This window comes from Cyanistes caeruleus, chromosome 9 (assembly GCF_971803275.1).
Source record: "Cyanistes caeruleus chromosome 9, bCyaCae1.hap1.1, whole genome shotgun sequence".
NCBI lineage: Eukaryota > Metazoa > Chordata > Aves > Passeriformes > Paridae > Cyanistes > Cyanistes caeruleus.
The window spans coordinates 17,236,931-17,259,617 of NC_141709.1; the positions used below are offsets into that span (position 1 = coordinate 17,236,931).

A 22,687-nucleotide genomic window follows, 5' to 3' on the forward strand; every position below is an offset into this window, starting at 1 on the left:
GGTCAGCAAAGGCTGCTTTATTAATAACCGAATTTAAAAGCCAAGTAAATTTAAGGCAAGTAAACATTCCTTCCCAAAGAAAGAACTGATTATCTGATATCTTACCAGTGCCTTCTGGTAAGATGCCAGGATGATCATGGGCTCAACTGTGATTTCTGTACAGTATATTTTTAAAGCATGATGTTTGTTTACCTTGGGCATTTGGGGTTTCTAAGCCAGGGCTGATGTTCCCGAGTTTTAAGGGAAGGAGCCTGTCCAATGGGAAGAGCAGTGTGGAAGCAAGTCAGGGATGGAGCTGCACACCAGGCTGCCCGTGCAGCAGGCACAGAGCCCACAGTGCAGGGCCAAGGAGGGCTTGCCTCACAACATCCCCAGCCTCACCTGTGTACAGGATGTCACATCCACAGCGTGGGGGGGTTGCCATGGGAACCTTATTTTGCCAGGCAGAGCACACAGATGCATGCAGCCCAGCAGCTTGCTCTCAGTAAATTACTGTTTTCTCAAGGGCTCAGTAACTTATGGAGGTGCTCCTTTAGAAGTTGCTTGAAGTGTTATGAAATAAACTCTTTTTGGGGCACTGAAATGACACCTGTGACACTAAAGGCAGGTGCTGGCCAGAGAGAGAAGAGCAGGGGTATGGATGTGCTGGGGGACAAAGGCCAGCTGGCACCCTGCCCTTAGAGCTGCTGCACAGCTATGGAAACATGGGGAAGCAGTTAAAGGAGGGAAGTCCTATGTAGAAAAATGTGTCATGGAAATAAAATTTCATTAAATACATTGTGAATATTGTGAATTGATTGATCAATTATAGCAGACTTCAATGAAATCACTACTGTAAGTCCCTAAATCCCACAGGAGTTTTTTAATAGCCTACAATTTTAAAACCACCTGCAAGTTTAAAAACATACCTAGGTTGAAGCGTAGAATTGAGAATGGTGCATGAATAAGGTGAGTTTACTGTGGTATGATTATTAAATAAAAATAAATTTTCTTTTCAAAGTTTCAGAAGTGAAGAATAAACAATTGAATAATGCAGGTGCATGCTGCATACCCTTTCAGAATGACCAGCAAAAAAGGTTAGAAGTCCCTTGCACATAGAATTTAGTTACCAGAACAGTCTGAAATAAATAAATAACCCAAAATCTGTTCAGCCAGTCAATTGCTTCTCTGCCTTAATAAGCTCTTCAGAAATAAACATACATTTCTTAAACTAGAAATACTCTATTCTGTTGTAGTCACAGGGTGAACACTGGATTCTGAAAAGACAATGGATCCAAAGGGCAAGACACTCAAATTTCTTTGTGAAACATTTGCCGTGTGAGCAGAGCATTTACAACTCTCTATGTGCAGTCTTCGGTATTTTCTTTTTTTTTTTTTTCTTTTTTTAGAAGATAAAGAAGGGGGGAAGGGGAGAGAGCTGCTTCTGGTTTACAGGCTACAAGATGAGATTTGCAACATGCCATATTTTGTGTGGTCTAGCAAGCTACTACTGGTTCAGGGAGCAGAGTATTTGCAACTGTTTTCCTGGATAATAATGCCACGTGCAAGTGTTTTTTAACCAAATCATATAGAAGGTTTGTAATCCAAATGTATAAATACTCAAATAACTTTGTGTTAGAGCAGGTAAAAAATGCCAGAGGGAAAACAAACAACAAGAAATCATGTTTGAGGAAGAAAACCGAACAAACCAAAAACAAGGAGAGTGAGAGAAGGTGCTATTCTTATTTTTCTCATGTGGTGAGGTTGTTTGTGAGGAGCTTTACATCCCTGCAAGATAATGTTAAATTATAACCTTATTTTATCCATTCAAATCATTAACAAGTCGATTTAAACTATCTCCTACCAAGGACTTGATCTGGGGGTAGAATACACAAGAAAGAAGGAGCTTCACTGCTTGCTGTATTCTGGAAGTATTACTTAAATTATACTCAAGCCATCAGATAATTATGAACTTTCTTTTCCTTTATATTTATATGGAATATTTATTGAATTGCACAGTGTGCTTTTACAATAAAGTGCTTTTTACGTTGGTTTCTTTGTTCATCCAAAATAAAACTGACAGTTATCCTTTTATAACCTATTCTGAGAACATTTTCTCTTCTTTGAAACTGATTGATGCACTACTTTAAGTGTTCCTGCAAATATCGTTTCAATTCAAGTTTCTGCATAATGTAATAAGAAGATAAAAGAATTCTATACTTCAACAAGAGACATTACAAAGCAACTGGAGACATTATCAAGGGCATTAACAAGCTCCTAATAGCAATAAAACCTTTTAACTGTCTGATGTAGAACATGCTCCCACCAAACCACCACATATTATGGTAATTGGCTCCAATTTCTGAATCTTTCACTGTAAAGTTATGAAGAGTTAGGTAGAACAGAAAAATGAACCTGGAATTCACAGTTCAGTTGCTTATCTCCTTTTTGTTTTGCTGGTGTTTTCTGTACAATATAAAGAATCAGCATGAGCTCCAGCTGCAGCATTTTATATTTTGCTCTAAGGTTCCTGAGTCTCATCTTATTCTTGTATCTCAATATTTAAAAGTATATGGTTTTAGTCCTTCCAACAGCTTATCCTGTAAAGACTAATACAATGTGGGAATTAGTCATATTTTGGCAACCTCATTTGCTTGTTCACTGCAACACTGAAACTTCAGAAAATTAAATAGAACTTAACTTCAACATTCTAATTTACCTTAGGAAATAATCTGGGGTAAATTGCTTACTTTCCTTTTTTGGATTCTTCTCTCAAAAACATAAAGTTCAGGCTTCATCCAGGGTCCCATGAAAATAAATATAAAATTCAGTACACAACAAAAATGAAACCAGAACCTGCAGCAGAAAAGTGGAGAAATGACATGAGGCTCTCTGGTGATTAACCTGCAGTGCAAAGCCACACATCCTGCTGACATGTCTGTCACACCACACCACTCCTCAAAGACTGGCAATCCAACTGGTATCTAGAATTACAGTCCAAAAAAGAAGTTGTCATTTCATGTCTCTGGAGCTATCCTGGCTTAAACAACAAGACACCAAGAAACAACATAATGCAAAAGAAACTACAAGGAGAAAAAAAAAAAATCAGCCTACCAACCAGAAGAACTTCTAATGTTACAAGCCCAAGGCTTGGTATTCAGACACCACAAAAACAGCCAGGCTCCATTAAAATGACAGGCTTTGGGGATAGATGTGCAAGGATTAGAGAAGAAACACACTGGAAACACCAAACGGGGTAACTGGACCATACATACCGCTCCTTCAGAAGAGGGAGGAACTACCTCATTTCTGAAGTTCTGGCTGATGGCTGGAAAGACAATCACTGGGACTTCACTGAGATCATAAAAGCACAGCATGCAATTTCTACCTAGTTTGGAAAAGCAGCTCCACTATTTCCTGCTACATTTAATGGCACAATTCTTTCATTACAGTGTAAATTAAAGCAATCTTTTATTATTGCCATTATCAAAGACTGCTTTAATTAGATTCACTTAAAGGTTTGTTAAGGTTTTTGACAGCAGAGCACACAACTATTATAAACATGCTTTCAGCATGGCTACTGACAAACTCCTGAAACCTACTCAAAGTAAAACAAAACCAGGAGAAACAAACTCCTTTTCTCCCAAAAGTCTGTGACTCTGGTCCTTCTACTGCTGCTGTTGTAAAAGTTTGGGAGATTAAAACAAAACAAACAAAAAAAAAAAAAAAAACCAAAAACATAAAACTTGAGAAGCAACAGACCAAGGACACCTATTATGTAGGTAAAACATTTCATCAAAGCATTTTAATTACCCTGACTTCACTTATCAGAAAGCACAAAATGGACTTTTTGCTTGACACTAGATTTTCTCCATAAATTCCAGTGAAATCTGTAAAGCCTTACCTTTGCTTACTTCAATCTATTGTATCTCTGGTGTTAACTCATTAACTATTACAAGTGAGATATTAGCCTTGGGAAAACAAAAATTGCATTACTCAGTTCCATGTTACCTTACATATTTCTGCATTGAAGGAAAGCCTAGTGTAGTGATCTCCATCACTTTTGAATGATAGTATTGCTAAAAACATTTTTAGGGCATTTTAGATTAATTCCAATGTTAAAACAATTTTCAAATCATTATTTTACAAAAACCAAGCAGAAAGAAGCCAGAGCATGGGAAGAGAAATAAGCAGGCACCACGACACCGTCTTTGGCAGATAGCCAAGATAAAAATCGCGCTGATACCACCTCACGGAAGGGAGACGCGTGAGTTATCCCCCGCCAACACGTTCCTCTATGATTATCGCTGGGGCTGAGCGGCAGTCGGCCCTTCACAGCACACCGGCGGGCTGGGACTAGGAGTTTAAATCACCACACTCATGCCTTGGGGGGGGAAAAAAAAAAAAATTATTATTATTATTATTATTATTATTATTATTATTAAAATAATAATAATAATAATAATAATAATAATAATAATAATAATAATAATAATAATAATAATAATTTTTAAAGGAAAATAGAAAGAAAAAGTATCCGGTGTGGCTCTGGGAATTAATTACAGCCCGCGTGTAGGGGTTGGCGGGGGGCCGGCAAGGGAAGTGCCTCACGCCGCGGGGACCGGGCCGAGGGGAGCGGAGCAGGGGAAGCGGAGCGCTCGGCTCGGCTCGGCTCGGCTCGGCTCGGCTCGGCTCGGCTCGGCTCGGCTCGGCTCGGCTCGGCGCGGTGCGGAGCGGTGCGGAGCGGGGAGGAGCGGAGCGGAGCGGGGCCCGGGCAGGCCCGGCCGCCGCCGCCGCGGTGCTCGAGCAGCCCCTGGCGGAGCCGGGGAGGCGCTGCCGCCGCTCCGCCCGGCCAAGGGGCAGCCCCGGCCGCGACACCGCCCGCAGCGGCCCGGCTCCCCGAGACACGTACCGCTCCCTCCGCCGTGTGCCTCCACACCGTCTGTCTCCTTCTGGCACTCAGGGAGGGAAAAACCGGTGGGGAATGTTCAAAAATATCTATTCGTCGTGTTAAAATGCCGTTATCTTCAGACAGGCGATTTTCCAGGCAAGCTCGCAATTCCACAAAAATTTCCTCTCAAAAGCTTCCTGCGATCGCGGCCCCTGCTGGGTTTAAAAGGGCATGTATAGTATTAGGCGTCGCATATGTATCCCGATTTTAGGCAACGAGCCCTCGTTGACCGAGGAGCCCCGGGGTGGCGGCCAGCTCGCCCCTGGCTCCCCGCGGAGGCGCAGCTGCCGCGTTCCCCCCATCCGCACTCCTGTCCCGCACCAGCACATGCGGAAAGCTCCGACTGCTTCACAGCCCCGGCCCAAACTCGGTTCTAACAAAGACTGTTGAGCTCTGCAAGACTGAACTGTTCCCTCAGTACACAGGAAAATAAAAGGGGTAAGATCAGACAGTTTCTGCTTACAAAAATCAGTTTGATTATGAGTTTAAAAGATGGTTGAAATCAAATAAACCGCTGAAAGGGGGATAAAAAGCTCCACTGTAAGTTTCTACTAAATGTCACTTTATTTGAACAAGAAAGGGAGGAATGAATGTGAGCAAAGCAAACAGTGTGAATAATCTCAGCCCTAACAATTAATTGCTACTTACCTGACATCCGAAGGCCCCTCGAGAGCCCTGGGGACAGAGCTCTGCAGGCTTTGACGGGGCTGCTGTGCAGAGACTCGAGGGGTTCGTGTTAAACCCCAAGCATGGGGGCAGCAGGCTCCTGCACCTGGGGTCTCTACACAATCTCTTCTACATCCTTGTAATCCACTAAACACAGCGGTCTGGACACACTGAGCATGAACTGCAGGAGCCACTGCCCAGTGCTTGTGTGCCTGCTCAGGAGCTCAGGCCGCTTCACCATGACACCTTGGACCAACATATCTCGCAGTGACCTCTTCATGAGGACAAACCAAACCAGCACGTGCCATTTCTTCTCCTAACGCTGCCTCTTTTTTACAGGCAGAGCTGTGCAGCACAGACCCTTCCACGGGTTCGGACAGCACCAGCAGCTCGTGTGCTGCCACTGAGCTGTGGGAACTGACTGCGGGAACTGCCGTACCGGCTGCAAGTGAGAGATGAAGCACATCTGCCCAAATCACAAACTCTAGCACAATGCATGACTCATTCTTGCACCTAGAAAAGGAATTGCTTTCGCTCAGGTGGCACCAGCAGCTGAATTTTACAACCATTTTTCCATCTTTGTCTGCTTCCTCCCAAGTGAAAAAGTGGGGCTCTGCATTTTTCAGACTATTCTTGAAAGCTATTTCACTGTGCCTGCAAAGTACTTAAAACATGCCTTATCACAGACTATCAGTTTTTCAAAAATAAGTGCATAAAATCAATCTCTAAAAAGAAAAAAAAAAAACACAAAATAAAAGAAAGTAAAATTTCAAAAATATTTTTTAAATTTTTTTTTTTTTAAAAACGGAAAGAAAAAAAAAAGACCTTTAAGAGCCCCATCTGAAGTTACAAATATCTCTAGGGTCACTCAAACACATAAAAGCAGGTAAATTGGCCCACAGCATTATTTTCAAGTAATTATCCAACCAGAACAAATGTAAATTGTTAAATTTAATCTAAACAGACTGATGGGGCAAACAAGTTCTGGACTAGGGAGCCCACAGAAACCTAAGTATTTATGAGCCACAACATTAGGGTGTCTGCCATTGTATTTTTGAGTAATATATTTTGATCAACTCTCCTTTCTTCCCACTTCCCCTCCCCCCACAACACTTCCTCCCCTTTTTTATATTAAATTTTCTGAATCGTCAGACAATTCAGATTGGAAGGGAGCATGGTAGTCCATCCTATCCAGCCTGTGTTGAGGGCAGGGTCAGCCAGGAGAGCAGACCAGGTCACTCTGGGCTTTGTCAGGTTCTTGAAAACCTCCAAGAGTGGAGGCTGCACAGCCTCCCTGGGCCCCTGCTGCACTGCCTGACCTCCCACCCACGATGGGGAAAGTGCCTCCAACAGGCTGCTGATAGGTGACCAAATCCATCCATCCATGCCCTCTCCCAGGTGAACAAGTCCCCTTCCCTCAGTCTCTCCTCTCAGGGCTTCAGGCCAGACCAAGCTGCTGGCCCTTCACTGAAATCCCCTTCCAGGATGTCATGACTGTATTGGAGGTACAAACTTGATGGTTATCTAGACAAGATCTAGCAAGTCCTGAGAAGCAGATAATAATTTTCCTCAACTTCCTGGCTTTGCTCCTGCTAAGAGCCCAGGATGCTGTCGACCTTCATTTCTACTGCAGTTTTCCACAGAGCTGTCCCCAGATAGCCCATCCCAGGGGAACCCAGGGGTTTCCCTTTCCCCAAGGCACAACTTTGCATTTGTTACTATTGAATTTCACAAGACCCTTGGCAGCTCCCTTTTCCAGCCTGGCTAATTCTCCCTTAAGAGCAGCCCAGGCCTCGAGTATGTTGATTGGTATCCCTCCCCCAGCTGCAGCTGGTGACACCTGCACACTTGATGAGAGTGCACTCCATCACCTCCCCAGGGCACCGACAGGGATATCAAACAGGACAGATGCCAGGACAGACCCCAGCACCACACTTGGGACATGCAGAGCAAGACCCCTCTTGGGTTTATAGTATCACAGCTTTCCACCCATCCAGGTCTTAGCCTCCTAATCTGGGTACTTGCCAGCCTCCTCCTATTTAAAAGTGTTTTCTCTCGAACTGATGTAACACAAAAATGTCACAGTACAAACCTACTCCATAGGCAGATGAGGCAACCCAATCACTGGAAAAGACCATTATTCCTAACAAAGAGTGGAGAAGTAAGAAAACCACAGGAATGTCCTACACTTGACTTTAGAGACAAGCTTGTTTATGCAGCATTGCCTTATGCCATAAGTGCCTGAGCAATTCAAGGAGTCATTACACAGCGTAACAGATGTTTCAATACTTTACAGATCTAACTAGCAAGTAAAAGCCACTCCATGCTGCTGTCACCTGCTTCAGTGCAAGCAGGAAAAGATGTGAACCCCCAACCCCATTTTTTTTTACATCATTAACTTCTTTCTTCACCACTGCCTCTCCTCTGAGTCTCCACTGCCTGTATCTTTCTGTCTCCCTGTGCCAAGACCCCCATCTCCCCACTGTCCTTAGAGCCCCTGTCTCAGTTTCTTCTCTCCCTTCTACTTTCACTCCTGAAGGACACAAGCAGCCAAAGCCAAACAGGCCAAAACAGACATTTTCCATGGTCAGAGAGACCCAGGTGAGCCTCTCCTGACTCTCACCTGTCTCCAGCTGGGCCTTTGCTGCAGGTTGCCTCCAACATTTCATGACAAACATTTTCCATTACATTTTCCATTTCCAACTCTCAACCTTTCTATCATATGATTTCAGGTTAAAACAGCAGGAATTTTTACAGCTTATCTAGTACAATATGATCTTTCTGTCAGCTGCTGAAAAGAGATTGTAGATATTAAAGCCAAAGGCCAAAATCCAGCTGTGATTCATCTCCAACCTCACCCTAGAAACTTAACCTCATCCCAAATAGCAGGGGTTTTCTAACTGAAACAAAGGCTTACACACATGAACCATCATCTGTAACCTTAATGCTCACCATGACACACTTCCAGCCACCATAAACAGATTTTCCTCAGCTGTGTATGTTTTTTACTGATTAACATAGTAAAACAGCTAAAATAGAAAATACTGTGTAGTTTCAGCTACTGAACCTGTACTTAACAGCTGCTCTGTGTGACAGCCAACACTGCTCTTCCTCCAGCAGATAAAGGAAGAGTGTGAAAAGAGACGTGTTGGCTTAGACCACCAGTGCAAGGGCTCTCATCACAGCCACCAGGGAAAAGGAGAACACATACACCTAACAGGCTTATTCACTCTGGCCATCTCTGGCCTTAGAGATAATGCCTTTATATTAGTAAGAAAACATACAAGAAAGAACACCTGGCTACTGTTTCCCATTGCATTCCTAAAAAAAGGGGGAGAAAGCTTCTGACAAAAACAGTCCTTCCCCAAACTGAGTTTTCAGTTCTCCTGTTAGAACAGCTCTTCCAGGAGACCCAGAGCAAGCTCATGCTCTAAACCTAACACAAAACAGCTCTACAATGGCACATGATTTATGTGAATTCTGCTGGATTAGGAAAGAGACAAATTATATTTCTGCCATTTAAAAACTACTCCCATTTTTAGAGTTTTTGTATTGTTTCACAGAAGGCTCCACACCCTTGTTAGCTATCTCATCTGTACCCTGTGGCAGGTTTTTCTGTATTTTCCATCTTCCTCATGTCAGAGCAGTGGTTCCTGAACTGCAGCCCACCAAAGCAACTGATCTCCAGGAAAAGGCACACAAGTCTGCATTGCCTTTGTAATGTTCAATAAAGTTTAATGAGTAGGACACTTCCTTTCTCCATCAGCAGCTCCTTGCAACTTCATAGTTGCCTGTGCTGGAAAGGCAAAAAAGCTTAGGAGTTACTTTCTGCTTTCTGTTCCAAAGAATAATGGCTTTAAAATGGAATTTTCCAATGACAAAATTCATCTGCTCATATAACCAATTAGGCTAACTAAGAAATTCACAAAAGTATGTCTCTGCAGCAAAAGACAAAGATTCTAGAATTTTACAAATCCCAGACACTAACTGGCTTGATCATCTAATTTATACTGACACCACATTACAATTACCTGCCTACATCTGACATTAAGCATAATTTAATGCTTGTTAATCAACAGTGAGGGGAAATGTAAGCCCTGTGTTCCTTATCTAATGCTTTCCCTTTCCTCTGCTGAGAGAGTTAGAGGATTTGCCTTGTTCTGTCTATCATCTTCTTTGGTAAATACCAATCACTGCAGTAAATCTGGTAAGCAGGCTGACTTCTGACCTCTTTGTTCATATTTGTGCCATACATAAATATGTTGCTGGCAATATTTTCTGGTGTTTTTTTTAACACATTAAACAGAAATGCATTATAGAATAGAATAGAACAGAAGGGAATTTCAAAGTATTATAAATATAGGATTAGGAAACTTGCCAGCAATATCTATTGCTGACAGCTGACTTTATTAAAGTTCATCAGCATTAATTGCCTCATTGTTGAATGACTTTTGCATGTAATTATCATCAGTCTAAACACAGATTGCCTCAGGTACAGTATCTAATGTGATCGTGCATTCTGAATCCTATTAAAATAGCCAAGATGTAGCAGAAATTATTCTCCCCCTACCAGTAAGGAAGTGAAAGAAGCAACAGAAACAGGGGGAATTTATTTTGCTCAGTATAAACAGTGTTATTTCTCTGTCTCATTCCAATATTTCCAGCAATACTTTGGTGCCATGGATGCTGAAAGAAAGACTTAAGAGATGCCAATTCTATACCAGTGTCATTTATCTCAAGGACAAGTGAAAATTCCTGTGCCCCACTAGAAAGACAATGCCTGAGGCATGATTGCTAAAATGGGCTTTAAACGTCATGCTATATTTTAATAGACAGAAAGATGGATACATCAATGTCTAAAATAATAATTCTTAGATTATATTTATCAGAACAAGGCAAGGCTTGAATTGTAATTTGAAGAAGTCTGAGCTCCAGCACTGTGAGCTATTATCCAAGGAGAGAGGACACACAGCTCCTTCTTTGAACTCCTATGCTGTTTTAAGATGTTTTCAAGATCTAAAGGCTCAGCATCAAAGACAAAATTTCATACTTTTTTTACACCACCCTAAAATCCTCACACCATATTACTATCCCATTCCCAAACCCTACTTTCTCAATAAAAAATAAACTCAATTACTATTCCCTTTCCTCAATGTACCAGCTCTTTTGAGACTGAGCAGAATACACTCTACACTTTGGAATCATTACATGCAATAGACAAATGAAGGATTTTTTTAAAAAATAGAGTAAAATTTTGCAATTTAGCTTGTAGATTTACTTAAAGTCTTCAAAAGGATCATCTTAAAACTTCAATATCATCTTAGAAATGAGTTGCTCATCGTAGCCAATTTTGTCAATGTCAAATACCCACCATTCTCACACGTATGCCTCCTTATATGCACATCTACCTATCATCTGCCAGGCTTCTGGAGTGACTTTTCAGAGAAATTCATATTCAAGATTGTGTTTCAGCCACAGATTTAATAGCAACAGGTTTCTAAACTATGACACAGTATTTAGGAAAACAGCATGAAAACCTATGTTGAATATGGACTTTCAGCACAGAAAAGAAGATTTGACTATGAACACAGACAGCTTCAGAAATTCTACGGTCTTTTTAAACACTACTAAGCTGTTCTCCATTTGATGTTGTCTGTTAAGAGCTTTTGCAGTTCTCTTGTAAGAAAAGTAGCTGCAGACATAAAAGCTTGTATAATGACAAAACTTGCCACATACTACCTTCCCTTACCCCTCCTCACATTGCTTTTTCTTTTAAGTTTATTAACATTAATAACTGGAAGCACTGATGTAGCCTTTTAGGGTATTAGGCCAAACCTGTAAATTAATGCATTGGTTCATCACAATTCATTAATCAAGCCTGTGTTGGGTTTAACAGACAGCAGATTATTAAAGACACCAAATTACACAGACGAAAAAGCCCAGTTCCCAGAGGGTCAGCTGTAATGTGAATGGTTTTGCATAAAACCATAAACCTGCTATTAAATTAAAAACAGGCAAAAATTATGTCCATTGCTTATCTAAAGTAATTTTTTTTAAAAGGGATGCTACACTAATTTACTTCTTAACTGGTCCTGGTTACACAGCAAAGGACTAAAGGTTAACGGCAATGGCTCCTCTGATGCTTGGTTAAGCAACTTATACTAACATATCCTGACTGAGGTGAAGAAATTAATGAAATTACTACTGTAATTCATTACTAATGGAAAATTGTCAATGCTTTCAGCCAGCAGTTCACACAAATTTTCTGCAGACATGAAGACCTAGTACAGTGACTCATGCTCTTAGACTTGCTACTCTTATTTCAAGTCCTGGCACCATTCATCACAGCCGAACTTTATGCCATGCTATCCAGCAAAGTTGAGCAACCTTTGATCTCAATAGCTGAAGTCTTTCTACTTCTGTGACACAGCTTTATGAAGGAGGAAAAAATAACATGTAATTTTCAGCATCAGTCTAGGGAATGCTAAAATAGAGGAGAGAGGCAGAATCACTGCAACCAGAATTCAAAGCATAACAAACATAGGAAAGGTTGCAATTTTCCAACTAATGATGCCAAAAACCAACAGTGTAAATTAGTGTAAAGTTTATATATCAATTAACAATTTAAAGGACAATATCTGTAACAAATAGTGAACATTAACAGTTAGTGAAGAGCCTAAACAAGCTTGTCCTGCTGTACTACGTAGTCCTGGCTTCTCTTTATATTCCTCACTAAACCACAAAACAGAACATCAGACCAAGGATAGCAAAAGTATCCATCCCAAAAGAGAGATATTCATCTGTGACTACTCTAGTAGTTGTCATCTACAGAGAGCAATAATATGTTATATTCAGTGACTATGACATAAATAAAGTATTTAATATTACTTGACTGCGTATAACAGGAAACTCCTAAGAGGAACATTCTTTTACATTAATTTATAGAACAATGTTAATTTATAGGACATTGTTTTATGGTTGTGGAGTTATGCAGGGAGGAAGGTAATAAAGATAATCTTTATGATCTTCCCATTGATTTGCTTTTTGTTTGCGAGCAAGAAAAATACTGTTTCTGATGGCCATAAATGCCAAGATATGAGAATTGTGCATCATGCTTCCCAGAGGAGCAGCAGGGTAACATTTATGCAAACAAAAATTAAAGTTTGAATATCAGTATGGCTTTCCCTCATGAGGAAGAATTAAAAGAGGTAAGGAAATCCCTACCTCTATAGGAACTCAACAAAGCACATCCAAAACTGCTTTGACTCTTCTGTGCCTCCCACCGTGTGAAATGGAAAGACCTGACACAATGGTAGTTACATCAGCATAGAGGGAGCTTTTAATGGAAGAAGATGGTGGATTTGCTGTCACGTTCTTCCCGCCCTGTGGGGAGTGGGGCTCTGTGGTTAACATGGCCAGAAAGTCCCTGTACCTCACCTATTTTAAGTGATAGATGGTCTTCTCAGGAGAAGCCAGTGCAAGTGAAAAACCAAAACAACACGGACCAGGGAGGAGCCTTTCTGCAGATACTGCCCATTCCTTATCCTTGTTCTACAAGCATCCAATTTGCTTACAGGGAACAAGTGTTGAGACAGACAGGACCCCAGTACACTTCAACCAGTATTTCTTAAGCTAAGCTGAGTTCAAAAATTAACATTTCCTCTGACTCAGAGCAGCGTACTCGAAGAGCTCCAACTCAAACTCCAGCTAACCCTGGCATCACAGTGCACACCGAGAGCAAAGCGCTGTGTGAGAAAGTGTCTGCCTGCTTCGCTTTGAGCTGTTACTCCTATGGATTAATACAGAGCAGAGCTCAGAAATGCAGCCTAGAAATCACAGCAACAGTAATGTCTTCATGGAAAAAAGATGCTCAGAATGTATGCAGTGTAAAAGTCTCCAGTTATGTTATTTAATACACATAAATTGCCTGGACTGCTAAGCTAGTTCTCACTGAAATCAGACGAGTATTGCCTCTGCATACACATCTGTACTGGCAAACTACAATGTACTGCATCAAGTACAGTCCTTTTGCCAGTACCACAGGCCAAATCTTCATACACTGCAACTTACAGTGCAAATCAGTAACCCTTCTGTCCATTTTTTGAAGCATTATTTTATTTTTATTCTATATTAATGTATTATTTATATTATTATTATTATTTTAAGGCATTATCTTGTAAACCTCACTCTAGCATTCAGTAGGATAGCACACATAGTCCCATCCTTTATACCAGGTGTCCCAAATACCTGGGGGATTAGGGGGACACTTAGCACATATATATAACACTGCTGCAATAGCTGGACTTCCCTATATTACAAGCAGGTGAAAACAGCAACTAGTTTAAGAGCAACAACAAAGCACATCTTCTTAGCACTATAGAAATTACAAAACACTAATGAATGTGTTGAATGCATCCCTTAATTATATAAAACTCTGCAAAGAATAACATGATTTGAATTTATTATTCAAATGCTTTTAATTTATAACAGATTGCTACTTCAAATACAAGTATTAAATCTCTATTAGATTTGTTGAGGTAATGCACTAATATGCATGACTGAGATCTTAAATTCCTAAGCAGCAATAGTGTTGGCTAGATGCAATAAGGATTACCTTAATTAAAACACTATCCTCAGCATCTCAGAAGATTTAATCCAAATCTTTATATACGGCACATTCATTATCTATCTCCAGTTAATAAAAATATGACCTACTTTGGTTACATTTTAGAATTTAATCTTGATTACCATTTTGTTAATAGAAATAAGATACTAAAGACTTTAAAGACAAGCCAAAAGCAATTTTGCCAGCCTAATTAAAATACTATTTAATGGCCTCAGAAGGAGCTTTATATTTATTCATAACTGTGGATGTAGACTTTTTAGAAATGTTTTTAAAATATCAAATTAGACAACAGACTCCTAAAAACATACCTAAGAACAACAAGTGAGATTTATAACCAACGAGCTTAAAGCAGAGCCTGAAGAGATTCAGAGAAGAGCTCCTAAACCCCACAGGGACACTTTGGAACACGCGAGCCGTTCTGATAAGCTCGACAAGACTCTGCACTTCTGTAGGAGGAGGCCCATACCATGTGTCTTTGCAGAAGCAAGGCTTAAATTAATCATAACACTTCAAATGTAGCGTCAAGTTACTGCTAAGTAGTAGTTTCCAAGGAGACATGATGCTTATCAAAATACTCCAAAGCACTGCAGGCTGCCAGATCTAAGACAGTATCTGAATGGTTTAGTGAACTTCTTAGCACAATGCAGCTTATTCTGCTTTAAACCAGGGACACAGCAGGCTCAGCAAGAAGGCAGTTTTTTGAGGCAAGGGGAGCACACATCCACACTATAAACCTTCTCCTGTACATACTACTGCCATATTAAACAGGATAAAACTAGTAAAGAGAGATCACAGGCAGCCAAAGCATGTGGTCAGAGCCCCCCACAGCACCACCACTTCCCCAGAGCCACCCATTCACCTCCTTGGATTTCTCAAGCTGAAATTGTCCTTTCACAGCGTCGCTCAGCAAAATGTAGCCTCCCTGTACATATCATCTTTTCCATACAGAAAGGTTGGACAAAAGCATGCATCCTACAGAGAGCACATCCTTCAAACTCCCACAAAGGTGTCACCTACACTATCCTAAAACAAAATACTTACTTTTGAAGGTACGAATGTCAAGTGATGGCTGAATTCAAAGCCTTGTCCATCTATCACCCAACAAAAAATTCTAGCCTACAGAGTTCCGCTTGAGAAAATTAATTCAGATTGGACAGCTCTAGCTATTACTGGGTTTCATTTGTTGAAAGAGTTTGAGAGATGAAAGAATCTTGTTGCTTTCAAGAGACACAATGCTTATGGCTTTCTACTGAAAGTGATTATCAATTCACACATTGAAAATGAGAAAGCATTCTGGGTGAACAATGCTGCAAACCTCTCACCAGGGTTCTCACCACAACAGGCAATCCCCAGTTTAATTAAAGTCAGTACACACTGTTTTCTCTTGATCTCCCTCATGTAGAAGCCACCTGCTCCAACAAGGGATCCAAGCAGTCAGTGGCTACACTTGGAGTTTACACGGGTTGTGAGACCAAGAGACATGAGTGACACTGCTCAGAGGAGGCTGCAGGGAGACACAGAAGCCTTGCTGCAGCCTGTGGTCTCCACTCATGCTTTCTGCTCTAACACACTGTGTTCTGTCTGGCACTCTCTGATCCATTCCCTCACATTGGTTTTAGCATCAGTTTCTAGTCCAATGTCTTTTTCCTCCTCCCTCATTTAGTATTCTGACTCTATTTCTTCTCTATTTTGTAATTCTTTGCTGGCCCCTTATCAATAAAAAGTGTCTTCCCAGCTCTCAAATACAGTTTCAGGAAAAACCAAAGGTAAATATGCACTTTCATAGAACCATAGAATATCCTGAGTTGGAAGGGATGCACAGGATCAAGTCCAACTCCTGGCCCAGCACAGCACCATCCCCAAGAGTGACACCATGTGCCTGAGAGCGTTGTCTAACAGCTTCTTAGCCTCTGCCAGGCTGGTGAAGTGACCACTGCCCTGGGGAGCCTGTTCCAGTGCCCAAACACCCTCTGGGTAAGGAACCTTTTCCTGATATCCAACCTAAACCTTCCCTGACACAACTGTGGGTCCTGTCACTGTCACCACAGAGAAGAGATCAGTGTCTGCCTCTCCTCTTCCCCCCTGCAATGAGGTCTCACCTCAGTCGCTTCCAGGCTGAACATCAATTTTGCTGCACTCAGTCTAACAGCAGCAGCTGTTGCCCAAAGCTATTTTGACTGCCACGTGTCCATGGCCAGCAGCATCCTGTCCTGTGTCTCTGTGGGTCCCCAGCTCCACAGCTGCCCAGGGCATCCACTGCCATGCACACCCATGGGGCTGTTCTCCACACCACCAAAGGCTGATGGCCGAATATGAGGAGTTAATTTTATAAAAGAGACAATTTTGTAAGCCTGAAAAAACTGATGACATTAGAAAGCTCATTGTAAATTTTACATAAAGAGGTCTTGTCTCTTTATCATGTACATAAATGTCACCCACTGGAAGACTGTTGTCACAAATGTCTCCCATGAGTGCCAGATCTGTCTGTACACGACATATAAGATGCTTGCTCTTCTAGTATCTGCACTTTTCAGCAATTATTAATTCCTTAAACATTTAAAACAGACCTTTTCAATTGTGCTTTCACCTATTGAGGTCAATGAAGCAATCTCAGCTTGTGTGGCTCATAGTCCCCCTTTTAACATTCATTTTCAAAGCCATATAAAACACCCAGACAAACCAAGAGTCAAAAGCAGATTCCTGAGGCTAAGATCTGTTTTTCCCCAAAAACTCTTCCATATGTTAATATAGAACCCTTTTACCAGGCTTCAGGCATGAGACAAGGGATTCTAAAATATTCCTTATCTCAGGGAAAGCACAATAGTCAGGATTTTTCCCCTTTCAACTCTCAGCTATTCCTCTCCATGAGACCATAGGCTGCAAAGATGATAAGGAGAGTATTCTAGCAGATCTATCCCTCTCTTCCTCTATTATTAAGAAAGCAAAAAAAATAAAAAACTCATTACTACCAAAAATGGAGGTAGGCATTTTGTGAGATAAGCCACTCCTCCACATCATGTATTCCACCAAAGGGATTCATACTGGGCTCAGTATCTTCTAATGGTTTCATCAGTTAACATTAAATTGGTTTCAGAAAAGAAAAAAGAATTTTCCTTGCACTGCACTAAATAATACGCCTTTATAGAGACTGCATAAACTACATTTCTGAAGAGGAACAACAATTATTGTTCCATTTCTGTAAGTGACAGATTGACAGTTACATCCCATGCTGTGAGTAGTATGCTGTCTAGTTGACTTTCACCATTCAGTTATTTTCTTACTGCTTACAAATGGAAAGACATTTCATGGTAAAAAGACAAAAGGATGGTGTTTTGTAGCACAAGGCTCTAGAATTAAGGTCTTCTCATCCTCAAGACAACAAGACAGTCCCTTGTGTCAGGGTTAGAAATACCTTTATACACAAAACCACTCATGTAACTTGGACAGTTGATGGGGCATGTCACGTAATGTAAGTGGGGTGACAGTCAGGTGTCCCCAGGCACTGTCAGTACCAGCTCTCACGCAGCCCAAAACCAGCTCTGATACCCACCTAACCCCTTGTGCCTGTCACAAGGTGGCCAGGAACAACCACGGCTGGGAACAGCCTCTGCTCCTTTCACCTGGACAGAAAGGACATCACTTTCTTGTTTCTTGCAGCTCCAGCTGCCAGAGCCACTTCCTCAGGTCTGGGGCCAGCCAGATTGACATCTTGCCCATCTGGTGTCCCTTCAGCCAGCAGCTGCACCAACACACACTGCCGGAGAAAGCCCGGGAGAACACCGCTCGCAGCATGTGCCTGCTCCTGGAACAAGCAAACCTTTGCCCTCCTCTCTAGGTCATCACTGGCAAATGGAGACACTGAGTAACACCCAGCCTGTCCTGACCACAAGCACCCTCCATGGCAAGTATTGGCTTTACCATGCCAGCTACAGCTTTCCAGGAAAATGACACTTCATCACTAAAAACCTTAGGATGCTGCCATCACAAGTCAATCACTACACCTTTAATTATCATTAATAATTAAACTATAATTGATAATCACTAGCCCTTTAATTACCCTCCTGCCTACATTCACTACACAAGAGGTTGTGAAACCAAGCGGACCAAAGAGCAACGTTAACCACTGCACATTTCTGATTTTTTACCATATTCTGCAATGATCCTCCAGAATTGCCAAAGCTTCCTGTTCTCTGAAGAACTTGAGTCTTTGGTTTACCAGTGCAACATCCACCCTTCTTACTTTGTATCCTATTGTTAAAAAGCTTCCCTGTCCGACCATCCAGGAGCCAGTCCAGCAGTCCCTCTCTCACCACCCTCAGACACACCAGGCTTCCCAGACCTCCTGTTCCCGAGAAACATTTAATCATCGTGCAACAACTAAGTCCCAAAGTAACAGCTGGAGCTGGTGCCTCCCAAGAGGGACCCCGAAGAAAGGAGCGCCAGGTGTTTTATCCCCTCACAGGCCGAGGGCGGGAAGGCCTGTGGGCCGTGGGCTCCTGCCGTGTCCCCCAGCGTCCAGCCCTGGCTGTGCCACAGGTCAAGGGCCCTTTGTGCTGCCAAGTGCCGGCAGTCCAGGCCCTTTTCCTGGGGCTTGGGCTCACCCAGAGCTCCCTGCACTCAATGAATTCCTCAGCAAACCTTTGGAGCAACTCACATCATGCTGGACCTTGAGTGGTGACCTCAGGTTTACTGATGGTTATTTGTTCTTGCTCAAATGTTTCAGCACATTCCAGCATCCCTTCTGGCTTTAACAGGAAAAAAAAAACTAAACCAAGCCAAAAAGCAGCCCTTACCTGTGCAGACAATAATCCCTGAAATACATGTGCACGATCCAAGAGCCATCACTTCAGATTGCCACAAGCTATATTTTACCATGAAAGTAATCTTTTCCCAGATTGTTCTGGGGTTTGCTTGTGGTTTGGTTTTGAAACTTATGAATGAGGCCTACAGATTTGTAAAGTTCCGTCACCCCTTCGTGGTATTCCAGAAGTATGTCCCTTTTCTTTCTGCTATCGGAAAGTTGGCATAAATGGAAACTCTTGCTGCTGGCTAAGAAAAAAAAAAATTGAATTCTTATTACTATTCAGAAAATTCTGACCCACCCCTGGCTTACTGCTAATCCCAAGGGTCCCTGGATAACAGGAGTTACATTCACAACTTTCTGCTGTAGTTTATTCCACAGCAGCTGAAATTTTCTAGTGCTTGTTGCAGTGCCTTAATGATTTAATGAGACATTTTTAGGGACCTGTAACCCATTCCTACCTCAGATCCATAAGAAACCTAACATTTAGAATTTCTCTTAGAACTCTCTCACATTCTACCTAAAGTAGGAAAACTTTTGCTGATAAACAATTATCCACACTCATTTGTTTCAACTTAGCAATGAATTTCTGGAAAAGAATCCATAATTACATAAGCCAGAATCAATGTTTTTTCCCCTTTCTGTCACAGCTATTGCTAACAACCATGCAAAAAAAATCCCAGGGATTAGCTTTTCATTGTCCCAGCTGCTAAAAACTACCCAGTTTTCACAAACCAGTGTTCTCCAGTACTGAACAGTTTTCACCCTCTACAATCACCACCTCTCTTTGGGTATGATTACAGAATTTCAATTTTGTTACCTTTTCTAATTGATTTGATCAGTTAAATAAGAGCCAGTCCCAGAGCTCCTGTGGACTACTGACAGTGCTACACAGCGAGTAGCCCAGCTTTCATGACTGTTGGAAAGCTGAAACCCTAAGAAATGTCAGCATGCTGCCTGTGCTTCCAAGCTTTGCCTTTAGCTGTCCCCAATCTTCCAGCAAAAAAAAAAAAACCTTTAGTGCCAGCAATCAGGCATTACTGAGTAGAAATACCCGTTCTTCTCTGCTAAGCACTAACATCAGCTTCTGCCAGAACTCAGAGAGATGGTAACTCTGGACCAGTGGGGGGACATCTTTATTCCCACTCTGCTTTATGACTCTTCTTCTTGTGACAGATCTTTTTTTTTCTCAGCTCCAATATGTAAATGAACAGCTTCTCCTGAGATTTTCTCTCTGTTCCATTATTTGTTTTAAAAAGCATTCCCCTGCTTCTTCAAAATTAGTGTGAAGGAAACCCGTAACATCTTTTAGTATCGTAAGAACAGAATTCATAGCAAGCAATTGCCATCTTCCTTCCTGTAGCTGCTTTCAAACTAATTAAAAAATTAAAGGGGGGGGAATAAAGGAATCTGGTGCAATGCTGGCAGAGAAGACACACATACTGAGCCAAGTACTGTACAGGCCAGAAACTCTGATTGGCACCCTCACAACCCAGCTGAGTTTACAGCATTTGGCTCCTTGTCAATGTAAGGGTAACCCTGAAGTTCTCCTTTGCTACATCAGGACCTCAGAAACACGACTTCTGGATCTCTTGTAGCCATTCCAGTGGAGCATTTTCCTTCCCTCCCATGTTTGCCCTTACTAGATGTGCCTTGTCTAATTCATACTTAAAAGTTGTTTCTCAATTCCATAGCAAATCCTTGATCCAGAATAGGTTTGCAATACTTAAATCTTTTCAAGCCACTGACCACCAACATCACCCAAAAATCTTCTTAATTCACGTGGAACTGAAATACATCATGTTCCCAAGACACTAGACACTATTTGAGCAAGAACCATCTAAAATCTCCATACCAGTTGTCTATAGTATCAATACAGAAAAAGTCTTGTAAAAATTAAACACTTACCTTTATTCTCTGATTCCACAAATAAGCAGAATCTCTTTTCCCCAAAAGTGATTTGTCAACCCCCTTGGCCCTTTCTTTCCAGAATGCCCAAATTTTGTAGAAAATCTGCTCCTGGGAGCTGCTAGTCACCTCTTCCATGAATCTTCCCAACTGCTCGGAGCCACAACAGCCTGGTTTTCAAACCATGAGACTTTTGGAGTTTGTTGCCTCTACAAAGTCTCTGTCATTTCTGAGTCATTTGAGGACAATTTCTAAGAACTGCACTAATTTCTTCATGGACAGCCTACAGCTCTTGAGTGAGGTTTGTCAATTCTATACTTGTGAAAACTTCCCCTACTTGTTCTCAGTTCTACACGCCGTTTCTGCTGAAAAGAGAAAATTACAATGAAGCTGCATATTTATTTCAGAATTTCTACTTGAAGCTTGAATACAGTAGCAACTTCTTTGCCCATATTCCCAAACTTCTTTCCAGAAAGAAATCAACACAAAACCCCCTTCTTTTTGGCTTCTCTGAGAGCCACATCACCAGTGTTTTTATTGCCGTCTGTTCCTTTCTAACACCTCCACTTCCACCAAATAAAAATCAGCCTCTGGCACAGCTCAATCCATACAGCTCAGCTTCTTTCAGCATCTCACGTGGACAGTGTTCTCACAAGAAACTCAGTTATTTTACTTCAAAAAAGAACTGCTTTTTATTTTATCTTGACTGAAAGGTAGTCATAGCACCATCTCCCATAAAAATCTACCCTGCCTCTGTATACCAGCACAGATGAGTGACTGATCAGTGACCAACAAAATCATTTTCCACTGGTCTTTTTTCTAAGTACAACTAAAAAATGGTTAAAGTACATTGAGTTTACCACCTTCAGTCTTAAAATCGTGGCACTGATTTTGCTGTGCAGTGTTCCCTGGGATTAGCACATGTGCAAACTTCAGCTTATTACCCTCCATGGCACTAACATGAAAGGAGTACCAGAGGGCTTTCTTGATGTAAAGCTCAGATCAAGCAGCATCCAGCCATTCACCTTCTGCATTGGTGGAATTCACTCCATTGATTCTCTATGTGAAGTTCAAGAAATATCCAGCTAACCCCTTCAGTGGCAATTAGATGTTGCCAAAAGTGGTCCCACAAAGGCCTGGAGAGCACCCTGCCTCCACCCAGCTGGCACTGAGATCTAGTGTAACACTGGGTTGGCCTGTTAAGCTCAGCTCCAGAAAACTCTGATCATTGGACAGCCTCCCATAGCTGCAGGAATGTAGAAGTTGACAATAGGAAAAGCAGCACAAAGTAGAGTTACTGTTCTCATGCAGAGACCTTTTGTAACAAGCCTCACTGTAAAATAACACTTTGCAATCAATTATAATAGGTAATAATGTATACATAGAAAGAATCATAAATATTTAGAATGAGAAATACTAATAAAATATTGACCCAAATTCCATGATCAGCTATGTTCTAATATAGGATACAAACAGATTACAGGTATCACATTAAGAAACACAGAGAAAATTCAGAAGTGCAGCAGTTGCTACCTTATTTGCATAAAATTAAAGCATCTGAGTGCATAATTAACTCAAAACATTAAGGGATTCATCTTTAGAGTCCAACAAATTCCTTAAATTAGTGTATTTTAGGCAAATTTTTCCGTCACCCTGAAGACTTCTCTTCACTGCAGGTTAATACTTTGAAGTTAGACAACACAAACTAATATAAAAGCCAATACATGAACACAGCACAGAACAATAGTTGCAAAAT

General features: G+C 41.4%; 1 long non-coding RNA gene across 1 annotated transcript in view; it reads right to left on the bottom strand.

Moving 5' to 3' along the window:
- The window catches only part of LOC111932773 (uncharacterized), a 78,093-nt gene extending 59,348 nt beyond the window's left edge, over window positions 1–18,745 (bottom strand). Inside the window, exons 1-4 of the long non-coding RNA XR_015273784.1 lie at window positions 18,463–18,745; window positions 4,892–5,085; window positions 4,229–4,363; window positions 2,699–2,835 (exon numbers count right to left, since the gene is read on the bottom strand). This is a non-coding gene — a long non-coding RNA (uncharacterized LOC111932773). The remainder of the gene's footprint in view (window positions 1–2,698; window positions 2,836–4,228; window positions 4,364–4,891; window positions 5,086–18,462) is intronic.
- Window positions 18,746–22,687: the final 3,942 nt, after the last annotated feature.